Source organism: Malania oleifera, chromosome 4, assembly GCF_029873635.1.
Source record: "Malania oleifera isolate guangnan ecotype guangnan chromosome 4, ASM2987363v1, whole genome shotgun sequence".
In the NCBI taxonomy this organism is placed as follows: Eukaryota; Viridiplantae; Streptophyta; class Magnoliopsida; order Santalales; family Ximeniaceae; genus Malania; species Malania oleifera.
Window position 1 is genome coordinate 114,220,656 of NC_080420.1, and position 23,231 is coordinate 114,243,886.

Below are 23,231 nucleotides of genomic sequence, written 5' to 3' on the forward strand. Positions count from 1 at the left end.
TGTTTTAAAAAAGCTATATGTTAATCCTTTTTGTAATCAAATGGAAATAATGTTCAAAAAATTTGTAATATTTGAAAAAAAAAATTAAGAACATTCATGGGATCGAGATAACATTCTGTTAGGGGAAAGTCAAATTTTAGACTCTAAAGGCTCCAAGTTCGTAATTTAAAAGTTTCGCAAAGTCAAAAACTAGCTTTCTTAAAAACTGAATAATTGTTGAGCGAATAAGTTAACCTAATTTTACTTTTTAAATGGAAAAATTCATCTGACAAAATCGCTAAATTCACCTTAAGTATTTATTTTTTCTTTTTTAATGCGTTAATGGCTATATTAACATGCACATCAATTGATAAAACTCAGTTAGTAAGTTTTAAACAAACACTGTGCATTTGATTAGGGGCATGATAGGTCCAACTAAGCTACGTACTCACATTACTACTACCTCGATGAGGAGCTATTTGGATCGGAGTGAAAAAAAAAAATTGCTTAAAGTTAGCAAAAACTATGTTAAAATCAAAATAGAAGCAAAAAAATTAAAATGAAAATTATTATTGTTTTAAAATACAGACAAGCTTTGGAAAACAAGGAGAAAAGCAAGAAAATAATTTTTCTCATCTTCATTGAATTGAATTATATGTGTAGAGACCTGTAGAATTATGGTAATTAATTAAATAATAAAAGAAGGGAGGAAAAAAAGGAAAATTTTAAGAAGGTCAGCGTTCGTCGATGAACAGGCTTGTTGGGATTGTCGACATGGTCACGTGTCTCGTCGACAAGAAGTTACTGAGAGGACGGTTTTCAGGACTTGAACTTTATCGACGAGTAGTAAGGGCTTGCTAACGAAACTCCTATAGGACTCATCAATAAGATGACGTGATTCGTTGACGAGGTCAATGTGTCAAGACATCTATAAATATGCAGGAAACAGGTTTTCAGTGAAGAAATTTCTCTCTCTAAAAACGGGTTTCCTCCTTCTCTCTAGGTTTTTGGCTCCAATTCTCCTCAACTTGATGATCAGAAACTACCATGGTGATCTTGGGGAGATTCTCTACAACATAATCGAAATGAAATGTTGATTTAAGAAGTTTGGGAACCATCCCAAAATCAGGGTAAGTAGATTATTTGAGTATTTTTAGTATTACTAAGTTCATTTGAGCCTAAATTTTGTATTATATGAGAATATACTAGAGTTTTGTGAAATAAAATTAGGGTATTAAATTTTCAAGAGTATGGTGTTTTGAGGATCCTGCAAGAGTGGGTTAAGGACCCAAGTGGACATCTTTTCAGAAATCCAGGTAAATAAAGAATAGTTTATGTTTCTGAAGATGGAAAAATGAAGAAAATTCTGGGTGTTCAATTGATTGGTAGGATATATATATATATATATATATAATATTTTCATAATTATGGAGTTATAAATGCCAGAAGTGTAATTTAGAACGTTAGTAGGTGAGCTAAATTACAAGGTAAGGGAAATATGTTATGTTAGGAATTTTAGTATGATTATCAGCAGAAATTATATGTTTTACCAGAATATAATTACTTAGATTATAAAGTTTTTGTATAGCAGAAAATATAAATTTTAGAGCATGTGAATTTATTTATTTAAATCGTGTGGCATGAGCTTATAGCAGATTAGCATAGTATTTATGTAGCTATAGATACCATGTTTTATAGTATAGTAGCAGAAAATATCTTGGAATATATACATATATTTAATAGAATGAAGAATTTTCAGTACATATACAGATAAAAATTATACAGTATATTTAGAAACATGATTTACAATACATATATACAGAAACATGTATTTTCAGCAAATTCAGAATATCATGATTTTAGAACCATAACACCCAAATACTCAGATAATCAGACAGATATTTAGTTATACAGATATTAAATATTTAGTCAGTTACTCAAATTTACAGATTTATTCAAATCAGTTTTACAGTGTTATAATTATTTCAAATCATTATAAAACAATAATATAGATATTTCAGTTACATATATATATAGTATCAAATCCTGATGGACCAGATTTAGTCAGTAGAGTACGGTACCGTAACTATATTCAGTTCAGAGTGAAACCACATAACTCAGATAGTATGTGAATTCAGTAGTTGATCGTGCCTATATTGTGGACAAACTTCCCGTCAATTAGGGTTGAGTAGGCCGATCTGACCTTCAGAGTTCAGTTGACTTATCTTGGTCGGCAAACTAGGATAGGTCCCGCTTACGGGCCGCACAACCCTGTCATAAGGGGTGAAATCATGACTTTCAGTTATCCATCTAGGAAAATTTTCTCATATAATTAGCGCTCTGGTTTAATCATAATTGAGTTTATTTACTTCCGTTGTAAATCAATAGTAAAAAGCCTATGAATATTAGAAGTATTATGAATAGAAAATTCAAAAAAACAGTTTATGTAATACCCCCAAACCCCGAAGGATCTGGGATATTTACTTTTTACCATTGATTTACAGCGGAAGTAAATAAACTGAATTATGATTAAACTAGAGTGCTAATTAATTGTATTATAATCATTTATTCCAAAAGAAGAAAAATTACACAAGCATAATCATCTGGTATCATACTAATATTTATAATCAAGCTTTATTTTTTCTATCCCCACCCGCTTGCTTACTATGCCTGATTTCCGATATGCCCTTCAGAGTTATCTGAAATGTAAAATATGATTGGAATGAGACGACACTCAGTAAGTAAATAAGATTATTATTAGTGTGTGGCCAAAATGAGCTTTTAAAATTTCTTCAAACAATATTTAGTACTATAACTTTAAAACTGCTTCTAAAATAAATATAAATTTAAAAATTTATGCATAAAGCTTTTATCATCAACTATAACAGTAAAATTTAATAACCATATACTGTGATTGTTAAATTAAACTTTTAACTATAAAACTATAAAAATATTTAATTATATATATATATATATATGTATATATATATTTCCTTATACATTTCCTTTAAATCATCATTTAGGCACAAAAATGACATTTTCATATAAACATATATTTTTCCTTCAAATCATCAATAACTCTGTACACGTAATTAAATATGTATAAACATATATTATAAAAACCACCTTTAGGCCTGTTAGTCGTAAATCATGTTTACCCCCATGATTAGGTTGTGCGGTCCGAAGACTGGACTTAGCTGGCTGGCCGACCAAACTAAATCAACGTACATAATCATTAAGTGAGATTTTCCTTATTAAGTCCTGATCCGGAACCAGGTGTGCACTCAGGAGAAATCCACTAACATACATAACCACTCTGTAAACAGTGTGGGTGCACTCTTGTAACAACCACAAATTCCTTAATATAAAATGTAACATAATATATAGAAAAGTCGACCCGAACCCCTGGGTAACGGGGACACCTGTCAATCACAGCAGAAACCTAAGCAACAATAAATATAAAATCTCAAACGTCCAACCATAAAACATAATACCAGAGTTTACTATATCATCAAAATACTGTTCCTATATACAACCTCCAAAAAGTCAAAATAACACTAGGATCATACAACAAAATTCTCATGATCCTAGTTCAACGCTTACCCTTCTAATAGGGAAGCTCAAATCACTCAATGGCGGCCGTAACCCGTCGGTCTCTCTGAATTTCCTGAAAATCATTTAATGTTCGGGGGTGAGACACTTCTCAGTAAGGGAAAATAAACTAAATACAGCTGTGTTGACCTTATAGGTCGCGCCCGGTTTTGGTTATGACAAATACTCATTGTATCTAATGGGTGTTTGAGGTTTTGTGCAGGAACTAAGATTGTTAAGATCAAGATGGGTGCAAAGCAAGTAAGGTCTGAAGACCGATTATCGATCTTAATTGTAATATAATTCATTTGTGAAAATTGGTCCGTAATAGTAAGTAGAGCTCTAGTTTGTAATAAGCTCACACACATCACATGTATGATTTATTACGTAAGCTCAAACTAACCGTTAATGAGAAATGACCTTAGACAGACCTTAGGGTTTTCCCTTCGGTCGACCGAAGATCGACCGATAACGGACTTTTTTAGTGTCTTAATTTTGGACCCCAAGTGACCCTAGGACACACACATTTACACATATGTTTGTTAGGCACTTGAATAGGGTTTGTATATTTCAAAACTGGACCAAAATGCACATTTTGTGCACTTTCGGTCGACCGGCCAAAGCAGTTCATTTTGCCCTAGTCGACCGAAACAGGCCTGGGTCAACAGTTGACCAAGGCCCTGGTCGATCGAACCAGGTAGTTCAAAAAGCCCTGATCGACCAAAACCCCTTGAGTCAACATTTTGACCATCTAGTCGACCGAGCCAATTTTGTACTCCAACTACCTGGTCGACCGAGGGTCCTTGGGAAAATCCCAACGGTCTAGTCGACCGAACTAGCCAGTTCAAAATGGCCTAGTCGACCGAACCTCGAAAAAATGGGAAATCACCCACTTTCGGTCGACCGAGCCCTTAGTTTAAAATCCTCCTAGTCGACCGAACCATGTGAGTCCTGGTCGACCGAACTTGTTCTGGTCCACCGGACCTCTCGAGTTGCCCTGCATTTTTACCATGGTTAACTTATTTTTATCAAGGTTAAAATATTTAAAACATCATTAATCTTTTCTAATATTCCCGACTATTTCCCTAACAGTCATATTTTAGGGGTTTTCTATTTATACCCCTTCATTTGGGAAGATTCACAACTTGATTAGCCTACTTGATTAAAAAATTCTCTCTCAAGTTCAAATATCCATAATACTCAGATCTAAGCCCCATTCACTCATACTTACCTGCTACTATTGTCTAAACCCTCTATAAGTCGATTGAGGGTTTGTTTGGAAAGGTTTGCTCTCCTTGTTCTATTTGATTGACACGATTTTCTTGAGAGTCAAACCTAAGGATTCTTAGGGGACTTTGTTGATAAGTCTATCCTAAGAAGACTTTGATAGATCTTCTAAGCTTGCACTTTCTTAGCAATATCTTGAGAAGATTGTATTTGTTTTTGGTTGCAAAATATTTTCAAAATACTTTCAAATATCGAGTGTGCTTTATCTTGATAAATATTTAAAGAGATATTTGTTTGTGTGAAAAAAATATTTGTTGCTATATTCATTGATTTATATCTTTAGTTGAATACAGAAGATTAATCTCATTTAGCAAACCAAATCTATATACTACTTGAACTTCATATACATATATGTATTGAGAAAACCTGTTGATTAAAATATATGGAGTGTGGCTAATATCTTTGTTTGAGCATTTAGATTGAATATCTTGTGATACAAAGATTGCTTGTTTGACACTCTCACGTACGCATTACACTGATAGAAAACACTTTTGAGAGTTGAACTGTCTAGACCACACTGAGCTTTCATATTATATCATATTGTGGTGTATGTAATTGCGCGTAATTGGGTACACATCTTCTTTACATGAAAGCATAATCACTGTACCATTTGATTGTAATACACATCTGTTGTATTTCCAGGCACGGGCCTGAAGAGGGAGACTAGTCCTGGAATAGTCCCAAATTGGCTTAAACCCGGTTAAGAAAGCTAGTTGCGTCGTCCGGTTAAGGCGTGTAGGTTGAGGTCAGCCCCACTAATTGACCTGGTTAAGGTTGAGGTCAGCCCTACCCTAATTGACCTAGTTGTAATCGGTGTTGCTCCACCCTTAAGTGAGCTATTAGTGAAATCCTCGGGCTTGCGAGCTAGAGGCGAGGACGTAGGCACAGTTGGCCGAACCCCGATAACATATCATGTGTTTGTTTATATTTCTACATTGTATATTTACCGCACATGTATGTTATGGGTGAATGATGTGTATGACTTAATTTCTACATTATATTTATCTACGTATTTGGAAATTACATAGATTTACCTTAGAGAAAAAGTTTTAAATTCCAATTCACCCCCCCCCCCTTCTTGGGAATACACCAATTCTAACAAGTTGTGTGGTAACATGAATATTTAATGTAATTATACATATACCGTATGTTTCAAATATCTGTAGACATTTATCATAACATACTGAATAATTATATACTTTCATAATTGCTGATAAATCATATCATACGTAAACATCTGTTATACTGATAATACTGAAAACATACCCAGGATGAATAGCTAGTTAATGTCATGTATTACCCCCCATGATGGGTTGTGCAACTCGAAGGTGGGACCCGACAATGGCTGGCCGACCACTGCCGAGTCAAATATGTCTGTAAGTACGATGGGTCCGCCACACCCTGGTCTAAACTGCCAGGTAGACGTCCACACTTTACTGAAAGCCACATCGACTATCCATCTCCCACCCCCTCGTGGAGTGGTTAACACTAATCTGAACATAGATATCTGATCTATATAGCTACGGTACCGAGCTCTTGAAACTGAACTAAACTAACATCTGGGTTCGGATAACATATAGTATATAATAATATAACATCTTTCATAATTTTCATAAAAATGGTCTCACGCCAAACATTTCATAAATACGGCCTCGTGCCGATCATCTCGTAAATACGACCTTGCGCCGAAATCATATATAAATACGGCCTCGTGCCGAGTTCTGATAACATATAATACATGATAATATAGCATCTTTCATAATTTTCATAAAAATGGTCTCGCGCCAAACATTTCATAAATACGACCTCGTGCCGATCATCTCGTAAATACGACCTCGCGCCGAAATCATATATAAATACGGCCTCGTTCCGAAATCATACATAAGTACGGCCTCGCGCCGAAATCATACATAAATGTATATCATTCTAAAAATAATCAATCTATCATGTATTTTCAACATCATAATGTACTGTATTCTTTCATAATTTCTCAAAACATATTTCATTCGTATCATTGTCATAACATAATATTCTTCCATGTAAAATAATATTCATGTCACACATTTGCTGTATAAAATCAAACATTGTATTCTGAAATCATAGTTTCTGACATCTCATACATATACATACATTTCAACATAATAGCAGTATTTTTCCCAAACATGCATTTCTTTCGTAATATACAAATATTATACATGCTTTCCTGAAAATAACTTTTCTCATAAATAATAATAATTGGCATGAAAATAACTGTTTTAGTTTATTCTCTTACCTGATTACTGAGAAAGCCCTAAAATATCCTGGTCTACCCCCTGTAGGATTTCCTGATCAATACCCTGAAACTAAAAACTCTCAGTATTAAACTTCAGTATTTTCGCATGTATATCATTTCCTATAACTACCGTAAGACTAAATTTGGCTTTAAATCCTTACCTCAACTCAAGGATAATTTCCAACTTACTTTCACCAACGATCCGTTCCAGCAAATTTGGAGAGAACTTCCCTAGGAGCGTCGTGGTGGCTTCGGATTGTCGAACCGGTGAGAGAGAGAGAGAGAGAGAGAGAGAACCGAAGGGGAGAGAGAGAGAGGATGATATTTTCCAAATTTTTGACGTTTAAATCGGGTTTTTGATATTTATAGGACTGGATTCGTCGACGAGCAACGTCATTCGTCGACGAGTCCTTCAATAATTTCGTCGACGAAATCCACTTCTCGTCGACAAAATTCAGTCAGCTGAAAAACCTCTCTCGGTATTTTTGCATCGACGAATCCTGTCTTCGTCGATGAATTTTCTTATACCTTCGTCGACGAATCCCCTGTATTCGTCGACGAAGTCGACTTCCTCCTTCTGTTACTGTTTCCATTTCCCTTCTTCTTTATTATTTAAATCCTATTATTATTCGGGTTTGTTAGCTTTGGTGTATTCACAAGAGGGGGGGTGAATTGGAATTTTCAAGTTTATCGCCTAGGTTAAACAAAATACTCGTATAAAACAACCTAGGGTCGGTTTATATAATTCCAAATGCACAAGTGTATAAGATATGTATAAATTTAAATCAAGTGCATCATTCACACAATAACATAAGCGTGAGGTAAATATAGAGTGCAGAAATGTAAATAAACACATGATATGTTATCGGGGTTCGGCCAACTGTGCCTACGTCCCCGCCTCTAGCTCGCAAGCCCGAGGATTCCACTAATAGCTCACTTAAGGGTGGAGCGGCACCATTTACAACCAGATCAAATTAACATAGGGCTGACCTCAACCTTAACCGGGTCAATTAGCGGGGCTGACCTCAACCTACACGCCTTAACAGGACGACGCACCTAACTTTCCTAACCAGGTCTAAGCTAATCCGGGACTATTCCAAGGCTAGTCTCCCTCTTCGGGCCCATGCCTGGATATACAACAAATGTGTATATAATCATATAGTACAGTGATTGTGCTTTCATGTAAAGCAGATATGTACCCAGATGCACGCAATAACATACACCACAATATGATTCAATATGTAAGCTCAGTGTGGTCTAGATGGTTCAACTCTCAAAGGTATTTTCTATTGGTGTAATGCGCACGTGAGAATATCAAACAAACAATCTTTGTATCACAAGATATGTTCAATATAATAGTTCACACAAAGATACTAGCTAGACAATATGTATATTTCAATGAGCAGGTTTTCTCAATCATATGATGCTCCAATAATATATATATGTTCGGTTTGCAAAAGATATTCAATCTTTGTATTCAGCAAAGGATATGTGAGTTGATGAATATTGCAACAAAGATTTTATCACACAAACAAATATCTTCTTCAAATATTTTTCAAGATAAAAGCACAATAGATATTTGAAAATGATTTTGAAAAGATTTAACAAATAAAATACTATACGATCTTCTTAGGATATTGCAATGAAGGTGCAAGCTTAGAAGATCTAACAAAGTCTTCAAAAGATAGACTTATCAACAAAGTCCCCTAAGAATCCTTAGGTTTTGCTCTCAAATCAAATCGTGTCAAACAAATTAAACAAGGAGAGCAAACCTTTCCAAACACACACTCAATCCACTTACAAATGATGTAGGCACTAATAAGCAATAAGCATACGTAAATGAGGTTAGAAAATGAGTAGTATAGGCTTTTGGATTTTCAGAGAATTTTCCCTTAATCAAAGTGGCTAATGCCTACTAATTTTCTCAAATGATCTTATATATATAGGCATGGGAGAAAATATGACCGTTGGGGACCTATTAGGAATTATTGGAAAAGTTTAATGACAATTAAACCATTTTAACCCTATTTAAAAAATATTAACCGCGGTAAAAATAAGGGCAACCCGAGAGGTCCGGTCGACCAAAACAAGTTCGGTCGACCAAGTCTCATGTGATTCAGTCGACTAGAGGACTTTTGAACTGAGGGCTTGGTCGACCAGGAAAGGGCGATTTCTCAATTTTCTGAGGTTCGGTAGATTAGGCCATTTTGAACTGGCTGGTTCAGTCAACCAGACCGCTGGGATTTCTCCCAAGGACCCTCCGGTCGACCAAGTAGTTGGAGAACAAAAGTGCTCGATCAACCAAATGGTCAAAATGTTGACCAAGGAGGGTTTCGGTCGACTAGGCCTTTTTGAACTACCTGGTTCAATCGACTAGGATGTGGTCAAACGTTGACTTGGTCCTGGGGTTCGTTCGGCCGGGCTTAAATGAACTATATGGTTCGGTCGACCGAGCCCTTGGTCAACTGTTGACCCAGGCCGGTTTCGTTCGACCACGCCAAAATGAACTGACTGTGCTGGTCGACCGAAAGTGCACCATGTGTGCATTTCGGTCCAATCTTGAAGCATACAAACCCTAATGAAGTGTCTAACAAATATGTGTGAAAATGTGTGTGTGGTAGGGTCACTTGAGGTCCAATTTGAAGACACCGAAAAAAGTCCGATGTCGGTTGACTGAAGGGAATCCCTAAGGCCTTTCTAAGGTCATTTTCATTTCGAGCTTACCTATTAAATCATACAGTTGATGCATACAATTATTACAAGCCATAAGCCCTAATTATTATTACAAACCTTTTATATCAAAGAAATACAACAATTAAATTATAACTAGGGTCTTCAAGGTCTTCATTTTCCTCCAAGGGTCTCCGAGTGCCATCATATGATACTACCAAGATAAACCTGCACATCAACTTGGCAATCATTAAATATCAGAGTATTTGTCATAATCAAAACAGGGTATGACCCATAGGGTCAATAGGGTTGTCACAACTCTGATCCATTTAAACTTTAAGTTACGGTACCGAGCAATCGTAATTTCTATATCGTTTGAACCATAAGGGGTTTTGAGAACATCTTATTATGTAACTTATACAATTAAAATAATATCATGAAAGTCTCATTTTTATTCATATTTTCATGAAATACACAACGTAAAAATAAAGTCATGTCATCTTTACTCATATTTTTATAAAATATGCAATATAAAAATAAACTCATGCCACACAATTTTCGTGTTAAAAATATTTTCTTAAATAGAAATTAATGTTGTAAAATACCTAAAGGGTTCAGAATATTTCTTAACTCAAAAATAAATGCAAGTATATTAAAGATAAAACTGGTATAATTAAATATGCGTAAAAATAAATTCAGGAGAATTTTATGAAACTAACTAACATAATCGAAATTTACTTACAAATAAATTCGGGTATAAATTTTAAACAAAAATCTAATATAATCAAATTTACTTACCTCTTCATTTACCTTGTGCTACGAACACAACGAATATCTCTAAAAAATGAGATCGAAAAGAATGGGTGAGTGAAAATTTAATTATAACAAAAATTCTCTCTCCACCACTAATTCTTTCACTCACTAATCATTCTCTTCCTTTAAAATTTTTTGTGAAAAATGAAAGTTAAGAGCTTCCTATTTATAGGAAAATTTCGGGAAAGAAAATGGAATTTGTAAAAGTGTGGGGAGGGGTGAAATTATAATTTTTTTAAAATTAAGGAATGTGCATGGGATGAGCTAGGTATGAGCTAAGTATGGGATGGGGATGGGGATCATGTGGGGGAAAATGGGAGTGCTTGTCGACACTCTCATTTAATTAATTAATTAATTTTTTTAAATCATTATTATTATCATTGTTATTATTTTTAAACTATGTTTTAGTATTTATTTATTTATTTATTTATTTATTTTTGAAAAAAAATTAAGTTTGAATTTCGAAAACTCATGTGGACCCCACATGGTCTTGTGGGTCTCATACAACTTTGAGACCCAAGTGGGTCTTATATAACTTCAATAGTCCTCATACAGTTTTATGATCCTTACACAACTTCGAGACTTATGTGGACCCCCACACGGCTTCGGGGCTCATGTGGGCCCCACACGGTCTTGTGGGCCTTGTATAAGATACCTTATTATTATTTTATCATATATTTTTACAAATTATGTGAGTCAAAACATTATTTTATGTATATGTACTTATTTACTTATACAAACAGTGTCTACCCTGTTTATCCTATGAAATTCCATTTTGACCAAGCTGACCTCCAGAGAGCGACTGAGCCGCAATGGTCTCTAAGCACTCGCTTAGACAAGGTATTTCTTAGACATCAAACATGGAATCAAGGATCCTAACAGAGAAACACTTTCGTTTTGATACTAACTAAATGACCATTATTATTATTCTACATTTTTTTTTGGGTTATTACATTCTATGTTAAATAACATAAGTATGAGCTATACTACACATTATTTATACGTGTTTTCTCAGTCTCAATTATTTATGGTATTTCTAAATCAGTTTATTTTTTTTTACAAATATGTAAGCTCACCTGCCACACACAAGTAATAGTATATTTCGTCTTACTAAGCATTATCTCATCCTAGTAATTTAACATTTTTTAGGTGATCCAGTTAGGCAAGCAGATCAGGCTCGCAGGTAGAGGGAACTACAGTATTGCCTTGTTTGTAGAGTGTGTATTTTGGGAAGTAATTTTTTGGAGTAGTCCCTAGATTCAGTTGAGGCTATTTTTGGGAATTGTTGTATATGTATAATTTGGAGAAATATTCTGACACTCTGATATTGTATATATTGTTATGGTTGTATGTATTCTGCTTCCAACTGCTTAGATAGTTTATTGTGTCTCAGATTCCTCGGGTCCTATCTGGTTCGTGATGAAGGTGATATGATTTATAATAAAAGGTATCAGGCAGTGAAATTTTACAGTTATATAAAAAAAAATGGTATGAAAAATTAGGTTGTTATAATATGGTATACAAGTAGGTCTCTTATATAGATACAATAACAACCATCTGGGCAACTAATCTAACTGCCCATATCAATTAAAACAGCAAGGGGGGTGTTGAGATTACAAGATGACCTGGAGCAAGATCAAGAAACAAACTAAATACACCAAGCTGTTATAACATGAGAATCTATGGAAAAACCAACAGCATTAGACAATGATCTTTGGCTTTCTTCTTGTAGTAGTAAAGAAAATACTTTGCTCATAGAAGGCAAAGGTGATTGGAGAAGTAATTGACTTCACATCATAGAGTAAGAATCATGTAAACTAATGAGAAATTTTATCTCATAATCTGATTGTTGCCTTTCAGTAAAGTTCTTTAAAAGATTGCAAGAACACCTATCAAGAGTTCCACATCTGCAGCTTGGAATTGGTCTATAGCTGATATATTCATCCCAGAGGGTTTTGAATTCATTGAAGTATTCAGTAACTGATCTTGTTCCTTGAGAAATTGAATTGAGACATTTTTCTAAAGTAAAGACTCTTGGACCATCAATTGAAGGTACCTTGTCTTGAGTTCTTCTCAAACATCACATGCAGTTGTGAAGTATAACAGACTCCCATGAATTTCTTTGGCTATAGAATTCATTAACCAAGATAGAACAAGATTATTTGCTCTCAACCAAGCAATTTGAATCCGAGAATCACCAAGATTGGATTGAAGCAGAGTACCATCTATGAATGTGATCTTATTCTTAACTGTAAGGGCAATGGAGATAGATCTACTCCATGCAACATAATTTTCACCAGTCAAGATTTCAAAGACTAGAAGAGCTTTAGGGTTATCCGATGGATGCAAGTAATAAACACTTGAAAAATCATCTGATGGATTTCTTGAAGATTCATCAGCATTTGCCATAGAAGCAGAATGCACAGAAGATTCAAGTTCCACCATAGAAATGGAATAGAAAAAAGAAAAAAAAAAATTAAGAGAGCAGCAGAAATTGAATCAATCAATTTCTGAAATTTGAAACTCCCTTGGCCAACCACAGCTCTGTCTGTAGTGACCCGAAGAATTATAGCATTTTAATAATAATAAGAGGGAGAGAAAATAAAAATAGAAATAGAAGGAGGTCGTTGACTTCGTCGACGAACACAAGGTTTCGTCGACGAAGGTCTTCAGAATTTCATCGAAGAACACAAGGTTTTGTCGACGAGAAAATACCGAGAGGGGTTCCGACTGCTCTGAATTTCGTCGACGAATTTTGTGAAAGACTCGTCGACGAGGTGACGAGTCTCGTCGACGATCTGGCTGTATATAAGGATGAAAAACCGGGATATTTCTCATTCTCTCGCCGCTCTCTCTCTCCTCTCTCTCTCTCTACACATCTACCAGAGCGGATCGTCGGGAAATCGGAGTTAGAAATTATCCCAAATTCAGGGTAAGGCCTTTTAGTCTCCTTTTGGCCTTGTGCTAGCTATAGGAAATGATACAGGCAGAAAAATACTGATGTTTAGTTCTGGCATATGTTGGTTTCAGGGTATTTTGCAAGAGGCCCTGTGGGTGTTAGGCTTGTTTTCCCTAAGGGCTTTTGGGTAGTAAGGTAAGAGATATATGCTATGTTAGGAAGTTTCAAAATGCTATACAGTTTATTTATTTAAGAAAATTATGTATTAAAGTATGGTGTGGCTTGAGAATATGTATGTAGTACGGGAATATGTTCTATGAATTGTATTTTCATGATTTTATGTATTTCAGTGCTATGATTATGTGAATTACAGTACCATAACTATACGAATTACGGATACAGTATTATGATTATGTAGTTCTAGTATTACAACTTACAAAGTTTAAAGCATGCCATGTTTTCTATTACCATAACATTTAAAGTATACAGACAGAACATTTACAGAATATATAGACAGTTATACAGAGATAGCATCGAGATGCTACAGTTATAGTATGTACAGAATAGAAAGATAGCGTTATGGTAATTTTGAAAACATGATGAAAATAGTGAAAGAGTATATATATGAATATGTATATAGTATCAGACCCTGTTGGACTATACAGTTCACAGAGCACGGTACCGTAGCTACATGCAGTATACAGTTTACAGAGTGCAACCGCCTATTCAGATAATAGGCTGTAGATAGATCGTATAGTGCCCTTGACGTGGACAGGCTCCCCATCAGATATGGGTAGAGGTGGGCAGATTGACCGAGGGAGTATAATGATTTACTTGGTTGGCCAGCCAGTGTAGATCCCGCCTACGAGCTGCACAACCCTGTCATGAGAGGTTAAATCATGACATACAAACATCCATAGGGGAAAGTTTACAGTTACTATTATGCATATACTAATTTACAGAGACAGGGAAATTACTTATGTATGTTAGAAGTATTTTGAATAGTAACTTAAATACAGATGTGTTAAATGACACGGAATTGGGGGTGAATATTATGATTTGTACTATACTTATAAATCCAGATATACATGATTATATGGAAATAGATTTTTATGATATGATTACTCATTTGCCACACACTAGTAGTAGCATATATCGTCTTACTAATCGTTGGCTCATCCCAGTGTTGAAACTTTTTTCAGGTGATCCAGGTAGGCGAGCAGATCAAGCTCGCAGGTAGAGGGGCGTCTGTGGTGCCCTGACAGCAAAGTGAGTACAGTGGAGGGTTTTTGTATTTGCCCTAGCTAGCTAAGGGCAATTTTGGGGATTTAGTATCACATGTATATGTTCTTTTGGGAAACATGATAGCACTCTGGTATTGTATAGTATGGTATATCATTATGTATGGAAATTTTTATTTGTATTATGCTTCTCGCTGCTTAGGATAATATTATGGTATCAGAGTATGATAATTATTACAGTGGAAAAAAAATCATGTTAATTAAGCAGGTCGTTACACTATCTTGTTTTTCTTCTCCTTGGTTTACTACGAAAGATAGAAGTTTAGGGAAGATGACTACACTTCCTCTACAATAAGCATCTCCCTGTGGAATTCAGTTAGTGCACTATCAAGCATACGGCAGAATTCTGCTCTGATACCATGTAAAATAGAAACAAGCTTTGGAAAACAGAGAGAAAAGCAAGAAAATAATCTTTCTCATCTTCATTGAATTGAATTACACGGTATACAAGTATTTAATAACAACCAATCTAATTGCCCATATCAGTTATAACAGCTTGATGTATTTAGTTTGTTTCTTGATCTTGCTCCAAGTCATCTTGTAAGCTCCAACAATTGTCCTAATTCAATTATTAAAATTTATATGTAGTTAAAAAATAGAATGATGAAAACACAGAAACAGATGCAAATTAAAAAGGTATCATAAAAATAAACCGAACTATTATATTTTGGTGGAGACTTAAAGGTACTTGATTTGCACAAATCTTCAACATTATACATTTTAGTATTTTTTTTATAGTACAACTTTAAAGTTTGAGTAGATTACATATTTTTTCACTTTGTATAATAAATTAATAAAACATTAATTTTTATATCATTGTCAACATTAGCATCAAATACTAAACAATAAAACAAAGGTTTGTTTGCCGCAGAAGTAAACACCTTCCATTTTGTTAGGAACTGTTTAGGTTAAAGTAGGCCTTTCACATTGCACTAGCTCAATCACTAAGGAGCTATTTGACATCACTATAAAAATTTATAAATATTAAAATATATATAAGAACAAAAAAAAACCAAAAGTGACAATTTCTGGATTCATATTGTCAAAACAAGAAACGACTACAACAACAACAACAAAACTAAGCCTTAACTCCCATTAGATGGAGTCAGCTACATGAATCTTTTTTTCATCAATTTATGCGATCATGGTTTCTTTCAATAAATTTAGGGTTATTAAATCCTTAATCTTTATCTCATTCCAAGTTATTTTAAGTCTATTGATTCCCCTTCTACTACCCCTTATAGAAACTAACTCACTTTTCCTCACTAGTGCACTATGTGGCCTACATTGCAAGTGTCCAAACCATATGATTCGTCCCTCCTTTATCTTACAACAAGAGCTACACCTAAATTTCTGTGAATATGTTCATTTTGATGGGTGGAGGGGACTCACTCAATCATTGGTTGTGGTAGAACTCCGTGAGGATTACACACAATTTGCACACAAAACACTGGATTGATTTCAATCTGAAAATGAAATACAGAGAACTTCTCAAAATACAAAACCTCTCTTACTGGTTATTCACCCTCTCTACACCACATGTTACATTACACACACACGCATCTATTTATAGTAAAGGATGAATGGTAGGTGGATATTAATTCAATGATGTAGGCTGGTTGGTGGAGGTTGTTGCCGCAGCTTAACAATTTCAACATAAATGGCCGCGGTTGGTGGAGATAGTTGCATCCAAGTTTGACTCTCCTGCCTTTGTCAAGTTTATATTTTCAACATCCCCCCTTAAACTTGACTCACCTTGCTTTGTCATTCCGAGCATTGTCTTTAATCTTGCAAAAATATCATGCCTGAGTGGCTTTGTGAAAATATCAACAATCTGATCATACGTTCTGCAAGATATTAGCTCCACTTCTTTCTTATTGACATGCTCCCTAATAAAATTATACCGAGTATCAATATTTTTACTTCTTTCATGGAATACTAGATTCTTCGCAAGTGCAATTGCTGATCGGTTGCTGATGTAGACTTTTGTGGGGTTATCTTGAAGAAATCAAAAATACTTCAGTACATTCTTGATCCATATATCATGACAAACAGCTAATCTAGCAGCAACATACTCAACTTTACATGATGACAATGTTACGATGGGTTCCTTCTTTGATGACCATGTAAACGTTGTATCTCCCATGAAGAATGTAAACTCAATCGTGCTTTTTCTTTCATCCAGATCCCTACCCCCATTTCTATATGAATAGTCAATAAGTTTGCAATCACCTCTTGATGAATTGAACATACCATCAGTGATGGTACCCTTGACATAGCGGAGTATCCTCTTCTCTGCATTCAAATGGGACTGATCATAAGTCTCCATGTATCTGCTAACAAGTCTAACTCCATAGAGTATGTTTGGTCTAGTGCACGTCAAATACCTTAAACTTCCAACCAGACTCTTGAAATATGTGGGGTCAATATCTCCTTGCTCATTCTTTCTCAACTCCAATCCCGTTTCAACTAGAGTTGTCACAGAGTTGCAATTGTCCATCTCAAACTTCTTTAATATTTCTTTTGCATAATGGCTCTAAGAGATGAAGATTCCCTTCTCGCTTTGCACGACTTCTATGCCAAAAAAATGAGTCATCTTGTGATACCCTGTGGAAGAAAAGATTAAAAAGGATTAGATGTTACTACCCATATCAACAAGGTGCACCTTTCTTTTCGGGAGTCTTCCCATAAGAACTCCATGGTTAAGCGTGCTTGGTTTGGAGTAATCTTGGGATGGGTGACCTTCTGAGAAGTTTTCTCAGGAAGTGTGTGAGTGAGGAGAAAATACACTGAAAATGACACGTGATGGTCTGTGGGGTCAATCATTAGTCCGATAAGGCCCCCCTATTGTCTAGTTCAGGCACTACAAGAAAATTGGCTTTTAGTGATGGAGGTATTAGTGAGGGATGGAATTTCATCACTAAAAGTGTCGTAATAGTGACCGTTTTAAAAAACTGTCACTAATAGTTTAGGTATTTGTGACGAAATTCCATCCTTCATTAATACTGCACTTTTAGTGACGAAATGTTATCCTTCACTAATACCTCCGTCAATTAAAACCAATTTCCCTGCTCAAACTAGCGCGGGAAACCACTTTTCGCTCGAAAACTATCCCGGGAAAATATTAGCGATGATTGTTGGAGTATTAGTGACAATTTTAATGCGTCACTAAATGAAATTATTAGTGACGATTAATAAACTGTCACTACTATTATTATATTAATAAATAAAATTATATTATTTCGCGGTAATAGTGACAGTTCTAGGGATTCGTCACTATTAGTCTCTTATTAGTGATGATTTAGTGAACCATCACTATTATTTCTTTTATTTAAAAATATAAAAAATAAATTATTTCTTGGTAATAGTGATGGTTTTAGGCATTCGTCACTATTATTCCATTATTAGTGACGGTTTAGTGAACTGTCACTACAATTTCTTTTATTTAAAAATATAAATAATAACTTATTTCTCAGTAATAGTGACGGTTTTAGGCATTCATCACTATTATTCCATTATTAGTGACGGTTTAGGGAACCATCACTACTATTTCTTTTATTTAAAAATATAAAAAATAATTTATTTCGCGGTAATAGTATCAGTTTTACGCATTCGTCACTATTATTCCATTATTAGTGACGGTTTAGTGAACCGTTACTACTATTTCTTTTATTTAAAATATAAAAAATAATTTATTTTCAGGTAATAGTGATGGTTTTAGGCATTCGTCACTGTTATTCCATTATTAGTGACGGTTTAGTTGTAACGGCCTGCCTATTTTACATAAATTTAAAAAAAAAAAATTCATGTACCACTGAATAACATAATAAACCTAATAAAACATAATCCATTTGAACCCATGGGTACCACGGATATACCTGAAATACAACACTGATACATAAACAACGGGAAACGTAAAATCATACACATATCATGTCTCGCCCCAAACCCGGTAATGGGACACAGGGGTGCATAAGTAATATAACTTGTCCTTATATCATACAAATCACTAATGATACATCATAATGAATGAGGGTCCAACCCCATGGGGCTCCCGTACACGCTATACACATTCATAAACAACACATATACACAGCGAAAAATGGTCTTTCTACACATATTTTTATACTATACCAGAGTCTATACAAAAGAAGTCTAGGCTCCATAACATAGAACACAAACCCAAGTGTCAGGAAAAACCTCAAAAGGCAACCCAATACAGTCCTAGTACTTACACAAGTACTTCTCGCAATACACCAACCACTATGCTCCCCAACACAAGGACGCTAGTTCCGGTTACACTACAAAAAATCAAGGTATTAGTGAATGATCAAATCCGTCACTAATACTTATAAATACGTCACTAATAGTATTAGTGACGAATTTATGAGTACTAGTGACAGTTTTAAAATAGTTGTTATATCTACCGTTACTACTAACTTTTAGTGACGAATTCAAAATTTTGTCACTAATAATGGAGTATTACTGATAGATTATAACCGTCACTAAAACCCTAATACCGTCACTATAGATTCTAGAATGGCTCAACTCAAATTCGTCACTAATAGTAGGGTATTAGTGAAGGATTCAAATTCGTCACTAATAGTAAGGTCTTAGTGACGAATCACAAATTCGTCACTAATAATAGGGTATTAGTGAAGGATTTGAATCCTTCATTAATACTTTATTAATAGTGATGAATCTAGGAATCGTCACTAATACCTACTATTAGTGACAAATTTGAATCATTCACTAATACCCTACTATTAGTGACAAATTTGTAATCTTTCACTAATAATTAGAAAAATTAAAAAACCTTTAATACTAAATTTTTTTAATCATCAATTCCTATATAAAAATCTGTAATTATATTTTCGCATACATAATCTAAAACCATAATTACTACAAAATTCGTAAATCATTCAATCTTTCGAATTCAAATACAAATTCAAATAAAATAAAGAAATAACATATGTTCAGATAACAAAAAAAAATTCAAAATATTCAAAATTCAAATTCAAATACTAGTACAAATTCAAATTAAAATACAAAAATTCCATTTGTTCAAATAACAATAAAAATTACAAAGAAATAATCAAAAGTTGCATCCGACGACTGTAGTGCATGCAAGTATGGCATCGTGCTAATGTTATGACAGCCGCAAACCCTACAAATTAAAAGTCATTAAAAAAAATTAGTATACAAATAGAGAGCTGACACTCAGTATAATCAAGAAAAATAATTTTATGATATAACAAATTCGCAAAGATTTCATATTCATGCATATTACATAATTTGTACGGTAGTAATATCAATAATGAAAAAAAATAATGTCAGTATTTAAAGTTAAACACTGAGTTCACATATTTCCATTGAGTTGCACACTTGAAAGGTAGTCTATAAAGTCGAAGGGATGAAAGAGTCTTTGAATAACCATAAGAAGATACACACACAACTATACTTGCAACTACTTATATATATTATGTGTAATTACCTTTTAATTTGTTGAAAGATAAAACCGAGTGAATTCATTAATAAACAAAGCTTAAGTAAGAGGTCTGAGGATACAAAAGTGCAGGAAGACCCAAAACAGGAAACCAACAAGGCAATAAGTGATCATTGTATTCACCATAACTGGTGAGGTCTCCGAACTCAGAGGCTTGAGGATACAAAAGTGAAAACAATTTTTGTCGATAGCTGGATCTGGATTAGTGTACTTACAATGGGCATTTAAGTTATGTGGTTAATGGTAAAAGTGATCATTGTAATGTATATTATATAAGTTTGGTCAGTCTTATGTACAAATGGCTGATATAGGGCAAGGATCTTAGTCGGAATGGAATGAGAATTTTGTATTCACCATAACTGGTGAGGTCTCCAAACTCAGGATGAAGATATAGGACAACGATAGTACTACTCAAGTTGAAGATATAATGTTTAAAGTCTTTTAGGCATGTTTAGTCACGAATGTTTCTTTAAATGAACTAAGCCTACATTGCCTCATTTCTTATGATTCCTAATTTTCACTCATCCTTTCAAAAATATTTTAACATTCATTTTATCATAATTATCGTTGTACATAGTTTTTTTTTTTTTGAAAAAATTTTAATGAAATTTTTATAGCATATCGTCTGTAAAGTGGACATTTTCCCAAAAAACATGTACCTGATAGGTTCAAATAAGTCATTTATAATTCAGTTCAAGACACACGAGAACCTATATCCACTACCAGCATGCAATACACATCAAATGCATCCACCATGCAGGAGGCGTTATAGACTAACATGCAATCAGGTAGTAATCCAAAAATCACAATATATAATTTATCCATTAAATTAAAAATATAAATAGTAGAGAACAGTGGATAGTATTGAGTTCAGTGTAATATCGTTATTCATCTAGGCATATGGACATGAATGTTATCAGATGATGAGAGCATTTAATTTAAAGAATTATGAAGATGATGCTCCCTCTAAGTTATGTATATATTCAACTTATGTCTTTTTCTAATTTTCAAATCCTTAGCCAAGTGTTTTTAATATTTTCAATGATTTAGGCTTGACTATGAATGTTTTATGCTTATCGGACGAAAAATATAGTCATGAATGCTTTTTTAAATGAATTACGCATACATTGCCTCATTTGTTATGATTCCTAACTTTCACTCATCCTTTCAAAAATATTTTAACATTCATTTTATCATAATTATTGTTATACATGGTTTTTTTTTTGGGAAAAATTTTAACGAAATTTCGGTAGCAAGCTGTCTGTAAAGTGGACATTTTCCCATAAAATTTATACCTGATAGGTTTAAATAAGTCGTTTACAATTCAGTTCAAGGCACACGAGAACTTATATCCACTACCAACATGCAATACACATCAACAGCATCCGCCATGCAGGAGGCATTCTAGACTAACATGCAATCAGGTAGCAATCCACAAATCACAATATATAATCTATCCATTAAATTAAAAATATAAATAGCAGAGAATAATGGATAGTATTGAGTTCAGTGTAGTATTGTTATTCATCTAGGCATATGGACATGAATGTTATGAGATGATGAAAACATTTAATTTAAAGAATTATGAAGATGATGCTCCCTCTGAATTATGTATATGTTCAACTTATGTCTTTTTTCTAATTTTCAAATCCTTAGCCAAGTGTTTTTAATATTTTTAATGATTTAGGCTTGGCAATGAATGTTTTATGCTTACCAGACGAAAAATATAGTCATGAATGCTTCTTTAAATGAACTAAGCCTACATTGCCTCATTTCTTATGATTCCTAACTTTCACTCATCATTTCAAAAATATTTTAACATTCATTTTATCATAATTATCGTTATACATGGTTTTTTTTTTTTGAAAAAATTTTAACGAAATTTCGGCAGCATGCCGTCTGTAAAGGGGACATTTTCCCATAAAACCTGTACTTTATAGGTTTAAATAAGTCTTTTACAATTCAGTTCAAAGCACACGAGAACTTATATCCATTACCAACATGCAATACACATCAACAGCATCCGTCATGCAGGAGGCATTCTAAACTAACATGCAATCAGGTAGTAATCCACAAATCATAATATATAATCCATCCATTAAATTAAAAATATAAATAGCATAGAACAATGGATAGTATTGAGTTCAGTGTGGTATTGTTATTCATCTATCCATATGGATATGAATATTATGAGATGATGAGAGCATTTAATTTAAAGAATTATGAAGATGATGCTCCCTTTTAGTTATGTATATATTCAACTTATGCCTTTTTCTAATTTTCAAATTCTTAGTCAAGTGTTTTTAATATTTTCAATGATTTAGGCTCGGCAATGAATGATTTATGCTTACCAGACGAAAAATATAGTCATGAATGCTTCTTTAAATGAACTACACCTATATTGCCTCATTTCTTATGATTCCTAACTTTTACTCATCCTTTCAAAAATATTTTAACATTCATTTTATCATGTACATGGTTTTTTTTTTGAGAAAATTTTAATGCAATTTCGACAGCGTGTCGTTTGTAAAGTGGACATTTTCCCATAAAACCTGTACTTGATAGGTTCAAATAAGTCATTTATAATTCAACTCAAGGCACACAAGAACCTATATCCACTACCGACATGCAATACACATCAACTGCATTCGCCATGTATGAGGCATTCTAGACTAACATGCAATCAGGTAGCAATCCACAAATCACAATATATAATCTATCCATTAAATTAAAAATATAAATAGCAGATAACAGTGGTTAATATTGAGTTTAGTGTAGCATTGTTATTCATCTAGGCATATGGACATGAATGTTATGAGATGATGAGAGCATTTAATTTAAACAATTATGAAGATGATGCTCCCTCTCAGTTATATATATATATATATATATATATATATATATATATATTTA